This window comes from Apium graveolens, chromosome 10 (genome assembly GCF_009905375.1).
Source record: "Apium graveolens cultivar Ventura chromosome 10, ASM990537v1, whole genome shotgun sequence".
NCBI classification, from domain to species: Eukaryota; Viridiplantae; Streptophyta; class Magnoliopsida; order Apiales; family Apiaceae; genus Apium; species Apium graveolens.
In genome coordinates this window covers 209,093,095-209,109,488 of record NC_133656.1, presented here as the reverse complement: position 1 = coordinate 209,109,488, position 16,394 = coordinate 209,093,095, and the positions used below count along the sequence as shown (strand labels likewise).

The window sequence follows — 16,394 nt, the reverse complement described above, 5'->3', positions numbered from 1 at the left end:
GGGAGGGTTCCCTAATTATTCCTTGATCCTTCTAAAAGCCTTTTCACATTCTGGTGTCCATACGAAGTCTTTCCCTTCCAACTTAATCGCTTTACAGAATTCCTTGCATCTGTCAGACGATTTGGAAACAAATCGATTTAGCGTGGCGATCCTCCCAGTTAAGCTTTGCACTTATTTCACACTGGTGAGTGATTTCATATCCAGCAGTGCCTTGATCTTTGCGGGGTTGGCTTCAATTCCCCTATGGTTGATAATGAATCCAAGAAACTTGCCTGAATCAATGCCGAATACGCACTTTTGTGGATTCAACTTCATGCAAAACCTCCTTAGAAAGTTAAACATTTCCATCAAGTGCTTGATATGGTCATTCGCCTCCTTGGATTTTACCAACATATCGTCCACATATACTTCCATGGTTCTCCCAATCTGGTTTTTGAACATCATGTTCACCAACCGCTGTTAGGTCGTGCCAGCGTTAATCAATCCAAATGGCATTTCTATGTAGCAGTATAGCCCCCTATCAGTGATGAAGGATGTATGCTCCTGATCGGGACCATACATTGGAATTTGATTGTAGCTAGAGTATGCATCCATGAAACTTAGCAAGGCATGCCCTACCGTCGTGTCAACCAACTGATCAATTCGTGGGAGCAGGAAACTATCCTTTGGACAAGCCTTGTTGAGATCTGAGAAATCTATACACGTCCTCCACTTCCCGTTCAGCTTTTTCACGAGCACTGGATTTGCAAGCCACTCGGGGTAGTAAAATTCTTTGATCAACCCTACTTCCAACAGTCGGTCAACTTCTTCTTTTAATGCTATCACCCTTTCCCCGCTCACTGGGCGACGCTTTTATCGTATGCCCGTGCAATTAGGGAAAATGTTTAACCGATGACACATTACACCGGGGTCGATTCCCACCATGTCCGAATGACTCCATGCGAAGACATCGAGATTTTTAATCAAAAAATGAGTAAGTCTTTCTTTCATTTCGCCACTTAGCTGAGATCCCACTTTCAAAACCTTGCTTGGGTCACCCTTGTCGACCGGAACAGATATTGTGTCTTCGGCCGGCCCCGTCTTCTCGGTGGGCATAGGGATCCTGGGATCCAGATCAAAATCAAAGTCTCGGGGGTCCTCAACGCTCATTCCTATATATGAGGGCGCGTCCCCATATGTGGGAGCATCTACCTTAGGAGAAGGCATGATCTTGTGCAATGCAGGTGTGGAGGGAGCGTCCTCATTTTGAGGAGCATCAACCTCAATTCCATTTTCACTCTTCAAGGGTGCGTCCTCTTTTTGAGGAGCATCCACCTTGAGGCTACTTTCGAGACTTTGTAAAATTTCATTTCTTCCTTCCAACTTTTCTCCGTTAACCTCCTTTTACATGATCTCTTCCATATGGTTCACCACAACTTCTTCCACACTACGGATCCTCGAAACATTCCCCAATATCAAAACAGGGGTCTCTGTAGCATGGGTTTCTTCTTCCTCTGGGTTTTTCACAAAATAGTGGGCATGAACCTCTCCACTTGGTTTTGTATGAATGTCCTCTGCATCTTCAAATAGAAGACCCTTTCCCTCATACCTTCTCTTGTGGAATTCCTTAACAGCCTTGTGATAGCAGTCGCGTGACTCATATTGCGACCCTCTCAGACTGCCTACTACGTTAGGTGTTGGGAACTTTATCATCAAGTGATGTATCGAGGTTATCACCCTGAATGCTCGCAACCAAGGTCTGCCCACCAACACGTTATGCGCGGAGTCCTGATCTAGCACTTTGAAATCTATCATTTGAGTGACAGACAGAGCTCCTTCCCAAAGTGTGACAGGAAGCCTAACCAAACCAATAACTCTCACTGCTTCTCCAGTAAAGCCATAGACGTGTGCATCTCCAAAATACATGTCGTTATCCGGGAAACCCGATTTTTTATACGTGCTGTAATACAGGATGTTCGCAGAGCTCCCGTTGTCCAAGAAGACCCGATGCACGTTCATTTCCCCAATAAGCATAGTTATTACCAGTGCATCGTTATGGGGATGATGTACCCATCTTGAATCTCTCTCCCTGAACGTAATATCAGGCGATTCCCCTTTGAATATTTTTGGAGGTCTATCTTCCAAGCTATAAATGTTGGTGAGTGGCGGGTGTCGTGTTTCTCTTGCATTTCTTTCCAACGCCCGATTACTATCACCGACAAAGGGGTGTCCTCCAAAAATTTCCCTGATACTACCAGCTCTTTGGAATTTAACCTCCACTGTCTTTTCAACGTCCTCTTCCCGTGGGGGCTGCCTTTCATCTTTCCCCTTGTCATCATTCCCCTGCGTCATTTCACCTTGTTAATCCATTCCCCCAGGTATCCCGCTTTGATCAATTCTTCAATTTCATCTTTCAGGTGACGACACTCATGGGTGTCATGATCGGTGAACTCATGGTAATCACAAAACTTCTTCTTATCCCTACTTTGCCATGAAGTCAGACGGTCTGGTTTCTTGAAGATTTCTATGTCCTTATTTACCTCGAATATATGATCAATGGACGCTGCCAGTGGAGTGTAGTTGCTTACCCTCCTTTTATAGTTCGACGGCGGGCTCCATTCTCTCTGCGTGTTCACGGTGTTCACCCTATTAGGGCTTTTGGCATTCTGCCGATAATCCGGGCTCACAGATCTATCTCTTCTCTTGGCTCGCGCCCTTGGAATTGTGGGTGTTATCATTCTTCTTTATTTCTGTAAGCGACTGCTCAATCGCTTTGAATGATTCTGCCTGTGCAAGTACATCAGCTAACGACACAGGGTCCTTTCCTTGCAGGTGCTTCCAAAAATCTGTTCCCACACACAGACCAGCTATAAGATGTATTTTCAGTGTTTCATCAGTTACGCCCCTCACCAAAGTAGACTTTGCATTGAACCTTTTAAAGTATGAGGTCAAGCTTTCCCCCTCTTTCTGTTTCACATTGGTCAGTGTGGTAACTGGCGGTGTGTACTTCATCGCAGCTTGGAACTGAGTTAGAAACAAGGTTTTCATCTGTTCCCAAGATGTGATCACCCCTGGACCAAGTTTCTGAAACCATTGCTGAGCGTCCTCTCTAAAGGTGGCCGCTAGGAGACGACATCGAGCCAAGTCAGGTACCTGATATAAATCTATCTCAATGTTGAAACACCCCAGAAATTCCACAGGGTCAGAATTCCCATGAAAACGCAAGTCACTGGTTGTATTCATGTATCCTACTGGCAATTGCGCTTCTCTCACGATAGCAGCAAAATGGGATGGAGCTTGCGCGGTCGCCGTTACCCCACCTCCCTCAAGATGGTTGAGCAACCTCTTAAGATCGTTTATATTAAACGTCCCTACTCCAGGAATGGTTTGAACGTTAGGTTGTTAGGATTGCTCCGCAATTTGTTGTTGTTCCCCTTGATTACCCCCCCCCCCGGGTGTACCGGTGGATCTTGCCGCCCCTTGCCCATAGGATGCGGCTGTGGTATGTTACCATCTCGATTTTGAACATTCCCCCACACACGAGGTTCCTCCTGACCGCATCGCGGTATTTCCTCATTGTTCTGCAACCTTTCTTGAATTCGCATGCCGTCTCGGTCATGAGGACGCTTCCTGGACCCATTGCCCGTAACACTGTGGGAAGCTACAGGGACAACAACAAGAGCTTCTTCAGTGGAGGGTGCGCCATCTCTCCTACCATTGTAAGGTGCCCTTCCATGTTGGTATCCCATCCTTCCTCGTCCATTCCTTTGATAGCCTCGGTAATAATTACTGAACCTTCCTCGCGTAGGGGCACGTTCGTGCTCGCGGGGTCGCACCCTATCATCCCTTTGGTATGTAGGGGGCACACGCGTTGTGTCACGGGGCCTCGCTTCTCCAGCATTTCCTTCTTTTTGTCATTCTACCAGCAACATTCACAGATCGTCATCCTCCAACCTTATGTCAAGCCTTCTTTTTAAGGTTGAAAAGTCTCTTCCTTCCTCATCTTGATTCTGAGTATTTTCCGCACGACGAAACTCGTCCATCGTACGCCCAGACCTATGGGGGTATGACACAACCTGATTGACTAGACGAGACCTTTCTCTACCGTCTGTGTCCTCATCAACAAGCTCCACAATAGGTTCTACATTATCAGAATATTCTAAGCGCCGCGGAGTGATTCGGGGTTTTCTTCGCTGGCCTGAGCATCTCCTTCGACTACGGGCGCCTTCCCCACGGCGTGCCCGCGACGGGGAAAACGACGACCCCTCCTCGTCCTGTGCGCTCCACCGTATTCAACCTTGAGTGAAAACTGTTAAGAGTATCCCTCATGCGGTACAACTGCTCCAAGATATCAGCGTTGCTGATGAGAATCAGAGGTGTTCCTCCCACATCCGGAGCTCTCGGGGGATCTGCCATGTTTCTGGGCACGTAGGGTTCATGACGAGTGTGGTCTCCCTCGCCTTCTCGTTCAGATCTGCTATCACTTCCATCATAAGAACTGCCATCATGATTGTAAGACATCTTTTCCTCCCAAGATTATGATCTTAATCAGCAGCCCCTCCTTCTAGCGCCAATTTGTTGATGGAGGAATATGGTAACAACAAAGATTGAGGTTTCTTGCCGGAATAAAGATCTATAAAGGTGGTTCTTCGCCGGAAAATCAAGCGGTGTGTGGTGGTTTGTGGTTGTTTTAGGCTGAGATTGATCAGAGTAAGTGGTGGCTCCCTTATCAGCTCTCAACTTCTTACCCTCTCAATGTGCCTACGTACCCTTTATATAGGGATCAAGCCTGACGTAGTTATTGTGGAACAAGAAATTTAATGGGGTTAGACTTCTTATTCCTAGGCCCGGTAGAAGCCCATCCAGAATCCATCTTCCGCTAGCTTTAGGAATGTCCAACTATGAGGCCCAACCGCGAAGGCCCAATGCTCGTCCGTAATCGCAGGACTTCACGGATAGTGCATCTCCCTGCGCAAGGATAACACTCCGCTACAACTATCTCCCTTGATTTACGGACACAGGTATAACCACGGTTCACCCCAAGTGCCGGACGTATCCCTGTCCCCCGAATGAGGATAACCCACCAGATAACAGGACAGGTGATCCCAAGCTCTTGGGTGCAAAGTGCAGGATGACTCCAAAGTTCTCCAACGAGGACACCCGTTGAATACAAAAACAAAGTTCCCAAATCACACACCAATGTTAACCCCGCATCCCTAACGAGGACACACGTTGAATACAAGAGGAGGTCTTCAATCATCAGGCATACCCCTGGAGGCCTTCAAGTTTTTCACGGACATCCCCTTCCTTGACCGTCTCAATTAGGGAATTCTTCAAAGAGTACCTGCAACAAATACATTAGTAAAAATAATCTCCACTGCTCCTTTCCATGCAAGCTTTATCCTGAAGTCACCCTCGAGAATGCATCTACCACTCATAGGACGCGTCCTAAGACATTGGGCGCGCCCTAACCCCCATAAACTTGTATTTGTTCTTCCAGCAACTACCTTCCCTGACATCCGGCATATCAGGACGCGTCCTTTCTCTCTGAGCGGTTTATCCAACCTTCACTGCCAGACAAACATAACTGTCAAATGTTTCCAGCACATTGGACGCGTCCAAAGCTCCAGGGCGCGTCGCTTCCAAGTTTTCCTATTATAAGGCCATCCCTTGTGAGGCACCCTCCTCCAAGTTGGGCGCGTCCTGCGGGTCTGGACGCGTACTCTCCTTCTACAATACAATACCGAGTTTGACTGCAATTAATCTGCATTTGACCCCAGTCAAACCAATGTCAAATTTTGGGTCTAACAAAAGGCATCTAAAATAATGGGTGGCTGATATTTAGTGTATATCTTAATTTTAATTGAGCGTCTCATTTGAACAATTATCTATATATTATTCAGTTAATTTCGGTTCAGTTTTGATTAGAAATTGAAATTGAAATCAAAGCCGCACTATTGATTCACTTTTTCTGTTTGGTTTTTCTTGATGCGGTTTATTAATTTTTTTCGTTTATATTTTTGGTTCGATTTTTTCAGCTAATGAGTCGCCGAAGGATAGCGTATTTAGTGTAATTCAGGTTACCAGTTTGATAGTATTAGTCAAAGTAAAAATATTTAACAAGTGTACTAGAATATTAGCATGCAGGTTACCGGGCAAAAAACTGGGGAGAAAAGGGAGTGTAACAAGTCAAAAGATGGCACAAAAGGCATATCCCCTAAAATATCATCTCTTCCTCCTATTTGATATCAGGTTCAAGTGTAGAAGGGAAGAAGTGGAGTTGTAGTGTGTGTGCAGTAGTAGTTGGGATTAATAATAAGCAATCAAATGCGGACTGAAAAAGTGATGCACGCCACCCTCATCATTTCATCCTCTTGTCTTGCCTGTGGTTTGGGAATTTAGTATTACTTGTACAACATTATTCTTTTTGAATGAAAAGAGATTATTCCATAATGATGTTATGTTTTTTTGCTTGTGATTAGATTTTTAAGGAGCTCGCATTGGTGTCTTTCCTGTTGCTTACTCATATTATGAAGCTCAAATCTTTATCTTTATACATTAAGTGTATTTATCATCTGATTGTGGCAAGAATTTGATTTATATTTCAATAATTTATATTCTGTAAAAATAATTGAATTTGTTTGATAATCCATCTCATTCATAAATGGTTTGTTTCATTTATAAAATACACCGTTCAATTTTATAAAGAAACTGTTCAATTTTCTTAACAGTTAAATTATAGAATATATGAATTGTGCCGTGAATTTCAATTTCAACTATGACTTTGTTGTCAGTGGTTTGAAATCAGGGTACCAGTTTACATCGTAGTGTTACTAATTTAATCATATAATATAGTTGTTTGACCAAATCGAATTTTGGTAGTACTTTGTCTCCTAATTGGCAGTATTGAATTAGTAATAATGTTTTGTTTAGTCGTGTTAAGTAACAGCATCTCTAATTATATTAGTTAGTTAGTCAAATTATTACTATTATTTAAAATTTTGTTAGAATGTATAAAGATATATATTTCAATGATATTACTTATAACCATTACCTATATTTAAAAATAATATTTTATTCGTATTTTTAAAGTTCTCATATAAATATTTTAAATGATAAAATAAATTTATTTAATATTTAATCTAATAAAATTGTAAATAAAATATTAAGTTAATGAAAAGATGTTGAATATAATTGTAATTTAATAAATAGTAAAACTCAAAATATATAACACATTTAAATATGACAAAAAATTAATTAATTAAAATTGTTATATCTTATAAAATATATAGTTATACTATATTTTATGATATTGGATTTTTTACTATTTTTTATAAATATGCAATTGTATGTCAAAATAATTAATAAATTTGGTTAATAAGAAAAAAATATTTTTATATTTAATATTATATAAGCTAAAATTATTATATAAAAATTAAAAAATTTAGTCATGTGTATTAAATATTATATAAATATAAGTATGTATGTATGTATAGTCATATTTAAAGAGTTTACATCATCAAATGCACGTATCAAATTCTCATCAATTATGCTGATGTCATCTTTCAATAACAATCTCCTCCTCATTTTATTTACTTTTAACCTCTATTTTTCATTTATTACCTCCACTAATTTTCTTCACCTATTTCTCATTTCTCTCTAACCTATTTCTCATTCTCTTTATTACTCATTTTTATATTCTTAACCTAATAATTTTTAGTAGTTATATTTTCTTCACTAATTTTATCTTATTCAAAATTAATTTTATTTACACCAATATTCATTATTATATTTTAATATCTAATAAAAAATTGATAATCAATATTTGTAGTTTGGGTAATATTATTTTTTGAGTTTGTGTGTTTATAATTTTATTATACTCTGATTATTATGTATTAAAAATATTATATTAATACATAAAATTCAAATTAAGATATTTCAAAATATTTTTTTAAAAATAATTTTAATATAACAGAATATCGGCCGTCAAATATAGAAGATGAAATAGTTAATATCTATAATTATAGTTAACATAAACATTTTAGCTAACAAGTAATTACCGTTATGTGTTGCATAACTGTGTGAGTTGGCCAGATGTGAAGTTTTCTCTCCAGCCTTTGTGAGAGGGTCGAGTTTTCTCTCCAGTCTAATCATTCTAGATTTGTGAGAGTTGTCATTCATGGCAAACATTCGTGACATAGAAATGCAGATGGAGGATTTAGATATCGAAAACGAGGAAAATGAGGAATTAATAATTGACGAAGGTGTAGAGGAGAATGTTAACAAATTCGAGTTATGTCTAGTGGGCAAGTTCTTGACGGAGAAGAACATCAATGTGCGGGCCATGAAATCCAAGATGGCGGATATATGGCGTCCTGCAAGGGGTATCAACATCAAAGAGATAAAAACTGGTCTCTTTCTCTTTCAATTCTACCACAAGGATGATATGCAATGGGTGGTTAAAGGAGGGCCTTGGTCTTTTGACGGAGCCATTTTGGTGTTTAACACAGTGGGCAATGGAGAAGATCCAACTAAAGTTTTGTTAAATGAGGTCGAGTTCTGGATCCAAATTTATGACTTGCCAGTGGGATATATGTCTGAATCAATTGGAAAACAACTGGGGAATTTTTTCGGAACTTTCGTGCAATATGATTCAAGTAATAACAAAAGCATCTGGAGGGAATTCATGAGGATTCGTATAAAAGTGGATGTGCGTCGACCCTTAAAGCGTAAAAAGAAGATATGTAAAAAGGATAAGTCCGATGTCATTGTTCATTGCAAGTATGAAAAGCTAGGTGATCTCTGCTTCGTTTGTGGCTTACTAACACACACGGAGAGGTTCTGTTCAAAGAGGAGCACTGCTGAGTCTGAGTCAGTTAACAAGGAATGGGGAAGCTGGCTAAGGGCACCACCGCGTAGAGCTGGCGGGAGTAGTCGGAGTAAGTGGCTGCGGGAGGAAGGTGATGGAGATTGGGGTAGCAAGATTGACGGAGGAACAAACAATGAGAAATTTTCGGGATTTCAAAAATCGAATTTGGTGCAGCAGCGAGATAACAGCAATCAGGTAACTGATAAGGCAAAAAACCCGGAAGGCAACTTTTGTTTGAATTCAATGTTATCTAATGAGGAGGGAAATACATTTAATAATGGGCCTGCCGATGAGGAATTAGTTGGGCTTAAATTAGAGGAAAGGAAAAGACAAAGAAGTGAGGCCCATGGACTATCTGATACGGCTATGTCACACAATATCTCTCACAAGGAATCTGCTTTTTTCTCATTTGATGGGGCAGATACCAACAATTCAGAAATGGCTAAGCTTGCGATGCAAGCTAGCCAGTCGAAATGAAATGCTTAGGATGGAACTGTCGAGGCTTAGGGAAACCTCGATCAGTTCGTAACTTACGTGATCAGCTTAGAGATCATAGTCCCCAGTTTGTTTTTTTGATTGAAACTATTTCAGTTGCTAGTAGAATAGAAAATCTCAGAGTTAAGCACGGTTTTGAGCATTGTTTTTCTGTTGATAGAGTGGGTAGAAGCGGTGGGTTAGCTATTATGTGGAAATCTCCAGCTCAATGCAACATTACCATCTATTCTCAGAACCACATTGATGTGGTGTTTATTGAAAATAATATAGAAGTGTGGCGTCTAACCTGTTTTTATGGTTACCCAGAACGAGAACGAAGACGGGAGTCATGGAATTTTCTTCGAACTCTGGCAGGTTTATCACCACTTCCGTGGTGTGTTTGGGGAGATTTTAACGACTTGATGTATGAATCGGACAAGAAAGGGAATATCCCTCATCCACAGTATCTATTGGACGGTTTTCGAAATGTGATAGAGCAATGTCAGTTGTCCGAGATTGAACTTTTTGGAGGTAAGTTTACATGGGAGCGTAGCAGAGGCAGTAGTAACTGGGTACGAGAAAAGTTGGATCGAGCTTTTGGTACGATGGGTTGGTGGTCGAAGTTTCCTATGTGTCATTTAAAGGTGCTGCATACTTCTACCTCGGATCATGAACCTATTTTTCTAGACTTGCTTCGCATTGATATCCCCCCGAGAACTTTCAGGTTTCGTTTTGAAAACATGTGGCTAAGAGAGCCAGGCTTTGTAGATGAAGTGACTAAAACGTGGGAGGAACTCCCTAAGTTTCACCTGCTACCTAAGCTTTTTGCTGTCTCTTCTTTTATGGCTAAGTGGGGTAAGACATTCTTTCATAAATTTCGAGAGAAATTGAAAGCTCATAAAGCTAAATTGGGTCGTCTAGTTGACTGTACTGATCACGACAGTGTCCAACAATATTTGAAAGAACGGGAAGAGATTAATGTTTTGCTGCTTCAAGAGGAGGAATATTGGAAACAAAGGGCCAAACTTCATTGGCTAGCAGAGGGAGATGAAAATACAAAGTTTTTTCACTCATTTGCATCTGCACGAAAGAAAGTGAATAAAATCACCCATCTGTTGGGAGAAGATGGTGACAGATTTGACGATCAAGAAGGAATGAGTGAGATAGTTCGTAAGTATTTTACAGAACTGTTCACAAGTGATTTAGAGGAAGGGGACTTAACTCAGGAAGAAGAGGTGCGATTGATCTCGCCAGAGCAGAACTCGATGCTTGTTAATGAGTTTACTTTTGAGGAATTCTCTACAGCCGTAAAGCAAATGCATCCTGATAAGGCAGCAGGCCCGGACGAGCTTAATCCAGCATTCTATCAACGCTTCTGGACTGTAATGGGAAAGGAGATATTCGTCTATTGTAAGGGTTGGCTAACCGCAGCTGAGTTCCCAGGGGAATTAAATTGTACGAATGTCATTCTTATTCCGAAGAAAAAGGATGCAGAGTGTATGAAAGACCTCAGGCCTATAGCACTGTGCAACGTGCTTTACAAAATTGTGGCCAAATTTTTAGCTAATCGTCTACAAGGAGTTTTACCAGACGTTATATCAGAGAATCAATCAGCGTTTGTTAAGAATTGAAGCATTACGGATAATGTCCTGGTAGCTTTTGAAGTGATTCACCACATGAAGACAAAGAACAGGGGAAATGAAGGTGAAGTTGCTCTCAAACTTGACATTAGCAAAGCTTTTGATCGGGTTAACTGGAGATATTTACAGCATAGGCTTGTTTTGATGGGATTTTGTGATAAATGGATTGCTTGGATGATGTTGTGTGTCAAGACTGTGTCATACAACTTTTGTCTTAATGGTGATTATATTGGTCCGATTATACCTAAGCGGGGGTTAAGATAAGGAGACCCTCTATCTCCTTATCTTTTCTTACTCTGTGTTGAAGGACTTTCAAACGCAATTGATAAGGCCAGTAGGGAAGGGAGGGTTCACGGCTGTCGTATTAGCCCTACAGCTCCTACAGTTTCTCATCTTCTCTTCACGGACGATAGTTTCCTTTTTTTCAAAGGAACGCTGGAGGAGGCAGACACCGTAAAAACTATGTTGAATAACTACGAAAAGTGCTCAGGTCAATCAGTTAATTTCTTGAAGTCGGGGATTTTTTATAGTGCTAATATGAGAAGAGACTTGCAGCATCAACTTTCAGCGGTGTTAGGAGTGTCTAATGATCTGTCAAATTCTAAATACCTGGGACTTCCGTCGCTGGTGGGTCGTTCTAAGAAACGAGTTTTTGGGTACTTGAAAGACAAAGCTAGTGCTCGGATTCAATCTTGGCAGCCAAAGCCTACTTCTCGAGCTGGCAAATCGGTATTGGTGCGTAATGTGGCGCAGGCAATTCCGTCTTATACCATGTCGTGTTTTCTCCTTCCTAAGACTCTCTGTCAGGAACTCGAACGTAAATTTAATAATTATTGGTGGAGTTCAGGTAAGGTAGAGATGAGAGGGTTAAATTGGCTCTCGTGGAGAAACATGAGCTACTCGAAAAGCTCTGGAGGTATGGGATTCAGGGACTTATACGGTTTTAATATCGCACTTCTAGGGAAGCACTGCTGGAAATTCATGCATAACCCTTCTTCTTTGGTTTCTCGGGTTTTCAAAGCTAAATATTTCCCCTCCACTACTGTTCTAAAGGCCGTGAAGGGTCAGGGTTCTAGTTTTATCTGGACAGGAATATGGCAAGCAAAAGAAGAACTCGTCAAGGGGTTTAGATGGGTGCTTGGAGTTGGTAAAGATATAGTGGCAACTAAAGATCCTTGGTTGAGACAAAAGGCAAATTTTGTCGTAGAGGACTCGCACAGATATGCAGGTCGATCAGAGTTAGTCTCTACCCTCATTGATGCAGATACGAGATCGTGGCGTGTTAATATTATTCAGGATCTGTTTTTGGAGGAGGATGCTCTGGCTATTGTTAATACGCCAATCCCTCAAAGAGAAGTTAAGGATAGAGTGGCTTGGGTAGGCACCAAGACTGGTCAGTACACGGCTAAGTCTGGATATCACTACTGGGTGGAACGCAACTTGGGGTCGAATGTGATTCATCAGCATGAAGGATGGAAGAAGATTTGGAAATTGAATATTCCTCATAAAGTGAAAATCTTCTTATGGCGGTTTTGTCGTAATACGATGCCATTTCGATGGCGACTTAGGTCGAGGGGTATCATAGTTCCTATCACCTGCCCTATGTGTAACAATGACGTTGAACATATGCTACACCTGTTTTTTGACTGTAATTTTGCCGCAGATTGTTGGGCTCATGCTAATATAATGCAGGATATGACAGAAGTTGAAGTTGCGCCAAGCTGGCTTCTCGATAAACTGGCCACTGCATCCGTAGAGGAGCTTGAAAAGATAAGTATGGTTCTATGGGGAATTTGGAACTGGAGAAACAAGAAAGTCTGGGACAATAAATCAGTCACAGGTGCTTTTGCTATGGACGAGAGTTTCAAAACTCTTACAACTTGGAGGGAGGCAAGAAAGATTGTGAAAAGTACTGTACCAGTTTCCCAGAGAACAGAAGAGTGCAGCAAGTGGAGACCACCAGAGCAGGGAGGTTTTAAAATTAATGTTGATGCTTCAGTAATGCCAGGAGTGAATTCGTTTTCGATTGGTATGGTCCTTCGAGGTCATGATGGAGTTTTTGTAGCAGGCAAAACCAGTCGTTTCAGTGCTGCAGATACGGTGTTTGAGGCAGAGTCAATAGGTGTTCGTGAGGCATTGTCTTGGATCTATGATAATAATTTGCAGAATGAGAATGTCGTCATTGAATCTGATTCACTGACTACGATTAATGCCATTCACAGGAAGGAAGTCAATTACTTGGAAGTGGGAGAGGTTATTGACAGCTGCTGCAATATGCTCAACAATCTCCGCTACGCTTCAGTTTGTTTTGTTCGGAAAAGTGCTAACAGGGTAGCTCATAGCTTAGCTCGATATCCTTGTTTAGTTCATTGCCATGTTTGTTTTGCGTCTCCTCCAGATTGTGTGGTGGAGGCTATCATGTATGACGCTTCTCCTTAATGAAAGTTTTTGCTTTGCTTTCAAAAAAAAAAGTAATTACCGTTGGTTAGGGATGCTATAACAGCACAGCAGTATATACCTGGGATTATGGAAATCTTTGTCCCTAAGCCAGTAGCTAGACTTCCTTTGGGGTGATGAAGCAACCAAAGACGACTTCTTCTCCCTGGGTTTAGTTTACGAGGAAACCGGGTGTTCGGAAAGGTAAACAGTGTTCGATTAGTTTTTATAATGAAAAATATATACTAAGCTATAGTAATCGTTGTGATCTAATTTAATTCAATTTCTATTTTAATTATTTCATTTATAATACAATACTTAAGCAGTTCGAATTAATATAATAATAAATATTAATATTATTATTTATAGAGAAACAAATAAGTATTAATATAATGCACTCCCCAGACTATTACTCCAACAACAAAAATTTATATTTTTCATATTTAAATAACAATATGACAAGTATTTATATTATTTATAATGTTAAAAATAAATTTTATAGTTTAAGTTTAAATCATATGCAATTTCAGTATTTAATATAATCTTGAAATTATACACATTCAAATTAAAATAATATTTATATATTTATTATTTAATATTTAATTATTTATATCAAAAAATTTAAGAACATTTATATAATATACATATAAGTCTATAGAAATTAAAGGAATCCGTGCGATGCACCTAGTTTAAACCAGTTTAAATAATATATTAACAAAAGCTAATCAGGGCTAACACTTTTGAGATCAAGTCAAGCACGATTCAGATGATACAAAAACTTAGTTCAGTTTGGGGGTTCTCCTACTGAAGACCCCAACATGCACATCAGGGATTTCATCGAAATCCGCGATACTTTCAAGTTCAATGATGTGACTAAAGATGCTATCAAGCTACGACTCTTCCCATTCTCTCTGAGGGATAAAGCTAAGTGCTGGTTACATTCTCTACCAGCAGGGTTTATCACCACTTGGGAAAATCTTGCTCAAAAGTTTCTCACTAAATTCTTCCTTATGGCGAAGACTGCTGCAATCATGAATGCTCTTACTCAGTTTGCTCAGCAAACTGAGTAATCTCTGTGTGAGGCTTGTGATCGATATAAGGAGATGATAAGAAAGTGCCCACACCATGGCATGCCTGATTGGATGATTATTAATTGTTTTTACAATGGATTGGGTGTTACTTCTAGACCCATGCTCGATGCGGCATCAGAAGGAGCCTTGTGGGATAAGAGCTATGATGAAATATATGAACTGATTGAACTGATGGCTGCTAATGAGTACCAGAATCCTTCCCAGAGACTGACTTAGGGAAAAGTTTCCAGAATTCTGGAGTTGGATGCAGCAACTGCTATAGTTGCCCAACTTAAGGCTTTGACGATGAAGGTGGACACTTTGGCTAATTATGGAGTTAATCAAATCGCTAGTGTCTGTGAGCTTAGTGCTGATGCTCATGAGACTGATCAGTGCGCAATTTCTAGTAAATCAGCTCAGTTCGTGAGCAACTTTCAGCGTTTGCAGCAACCTGTGCCAACCACTTATCATCCCAACAACCACAATCATCCTAATTTCAGTTGGAGCAACGCTCAGAATGTGGTTCAACAGCCTTATCAGCAGTATCCAGCTAAACAGTACAACCCCCCTGATTTTCAGCAACCGCAATATGCACCTAGACAAAAACTTCAGTTGCAACAAGCTAATGAAAAGTCTGAATTAGAAGAGTTGAAGTTTATGTGCAAGAGTCAAGCTGTTTCTATCAAGAACATGAAAAATCAAATTGGGCAAATTGCCAATGCGTTGATAAATCGTCATCCTGGTACACTACCTAGTAACACTGAAGTGCCAGGAAAGAGGGAAGCTAAGGAGCAGGTAAATGTAATCACTTTGAGGTCTGGAAAGGTTGCGAATCCCGAACAAACTCAAGTGTTGACAGAAGAAGCTGGGGCTGAGAAAGAAGTAGAGTAGCAGGAAGTAGAAGTGGAACCAAGGAAGACTACTGTTGAGCACACTCCTCCTGAGGGTAATACGGGGGAGAAACAGATCTATCCTCAACCGCCTTTTCCTAAGCGGCTGCAGAAGAAAAAGCTGTACAAGCAATTTGAGAAGTTTCTGGAGTTGTTCAAGAAACTTCATATCAACATACCTTTCGCTGAGGCTCTTGAGAAGATGCCTAGTTACGCAAAGTTTATGAAAGGTATTCTCTCTCGGAAAGTGAAGCTAGATGATTTAGAGACAGTCGCTCTCACGGAGGAATGTATTACTGTGCTGCAACAGAAGTTGCCTCCGAAGCTTAAGGATCCAGGAAGCTTCACTATTCCGTGTACTATTGGAAAAATGTCTTTTGAAAGATGCTTATGTGACTTGGGAGCTAGCATCAATTTGATGCCTTTGTCAATCTTCAAGCGGTTGGACTTACCTGATCCAAAACCGACTTATATGACTTTACAATTGGCCGACCGTTCTATTACATATCCGCGAGGTATTTTGGAGGATGTCTTGGTCAAGGTTGATAAACTCATCTTCCCTGCTGATTTCGTCATTCTTGATTTCGAGGAGGATAAGAAGATTTCCATTATTTTGGGAAGACCTTTCTTGGCGACCGGTCGAACCTTGATAGATGTGCAGAAGGGTGAGCTCACAATGCGAATGCTGGATCAGGATGTAACTTTTAATATGTTCAATGCTATGAAATTTCCTACGGAAAATGAGGAGTGCTTAAGGGTGGAGTTGGTCGATTTTATGGTTACTTCAGAACTTGATTAATTGCTTAGGTCTGATGCCTTAAAAAAAGCCTTATTGGGGAATTCAGATAGTGAAGATGACGAAGGTGAAGAATAATTATAATATTTGAATGCTTCTCCCTGGAAGAGGAAGATTGATATGCCTTTTGAATCTCTTGGAATGGAGGAATTGAACAAAGCTTCTAAAAGCCTCAAGCCATCTATTGAGGAAGCTCCCACTCTTGAGCTTAAGCCTTTACCTGAGCATTTGAGGTATGCG

The 16,394-nt window shown here is 40.6% G+C and overlaps 1 non-coding gene across 1 annotated transcript; it reads right to left on the bottom strand.

Moving 5' to 3' along the window:
- Positions 1-14,423: 14,423 nt before the first annotated feature.
- LOC141694773 (small nucleolar RNA R71) lies at positions 14,424-14,530 on the bottom strand. Its single transcript, XR_012564056.1, has one exon. It is a non-coding gene; the product is annotated as a small nucleolar RNA R71 (small nucleolar RNA).
- Between the last annotated feature and the right edge of the window lie 1,864 nt (positions 14,531-16,394).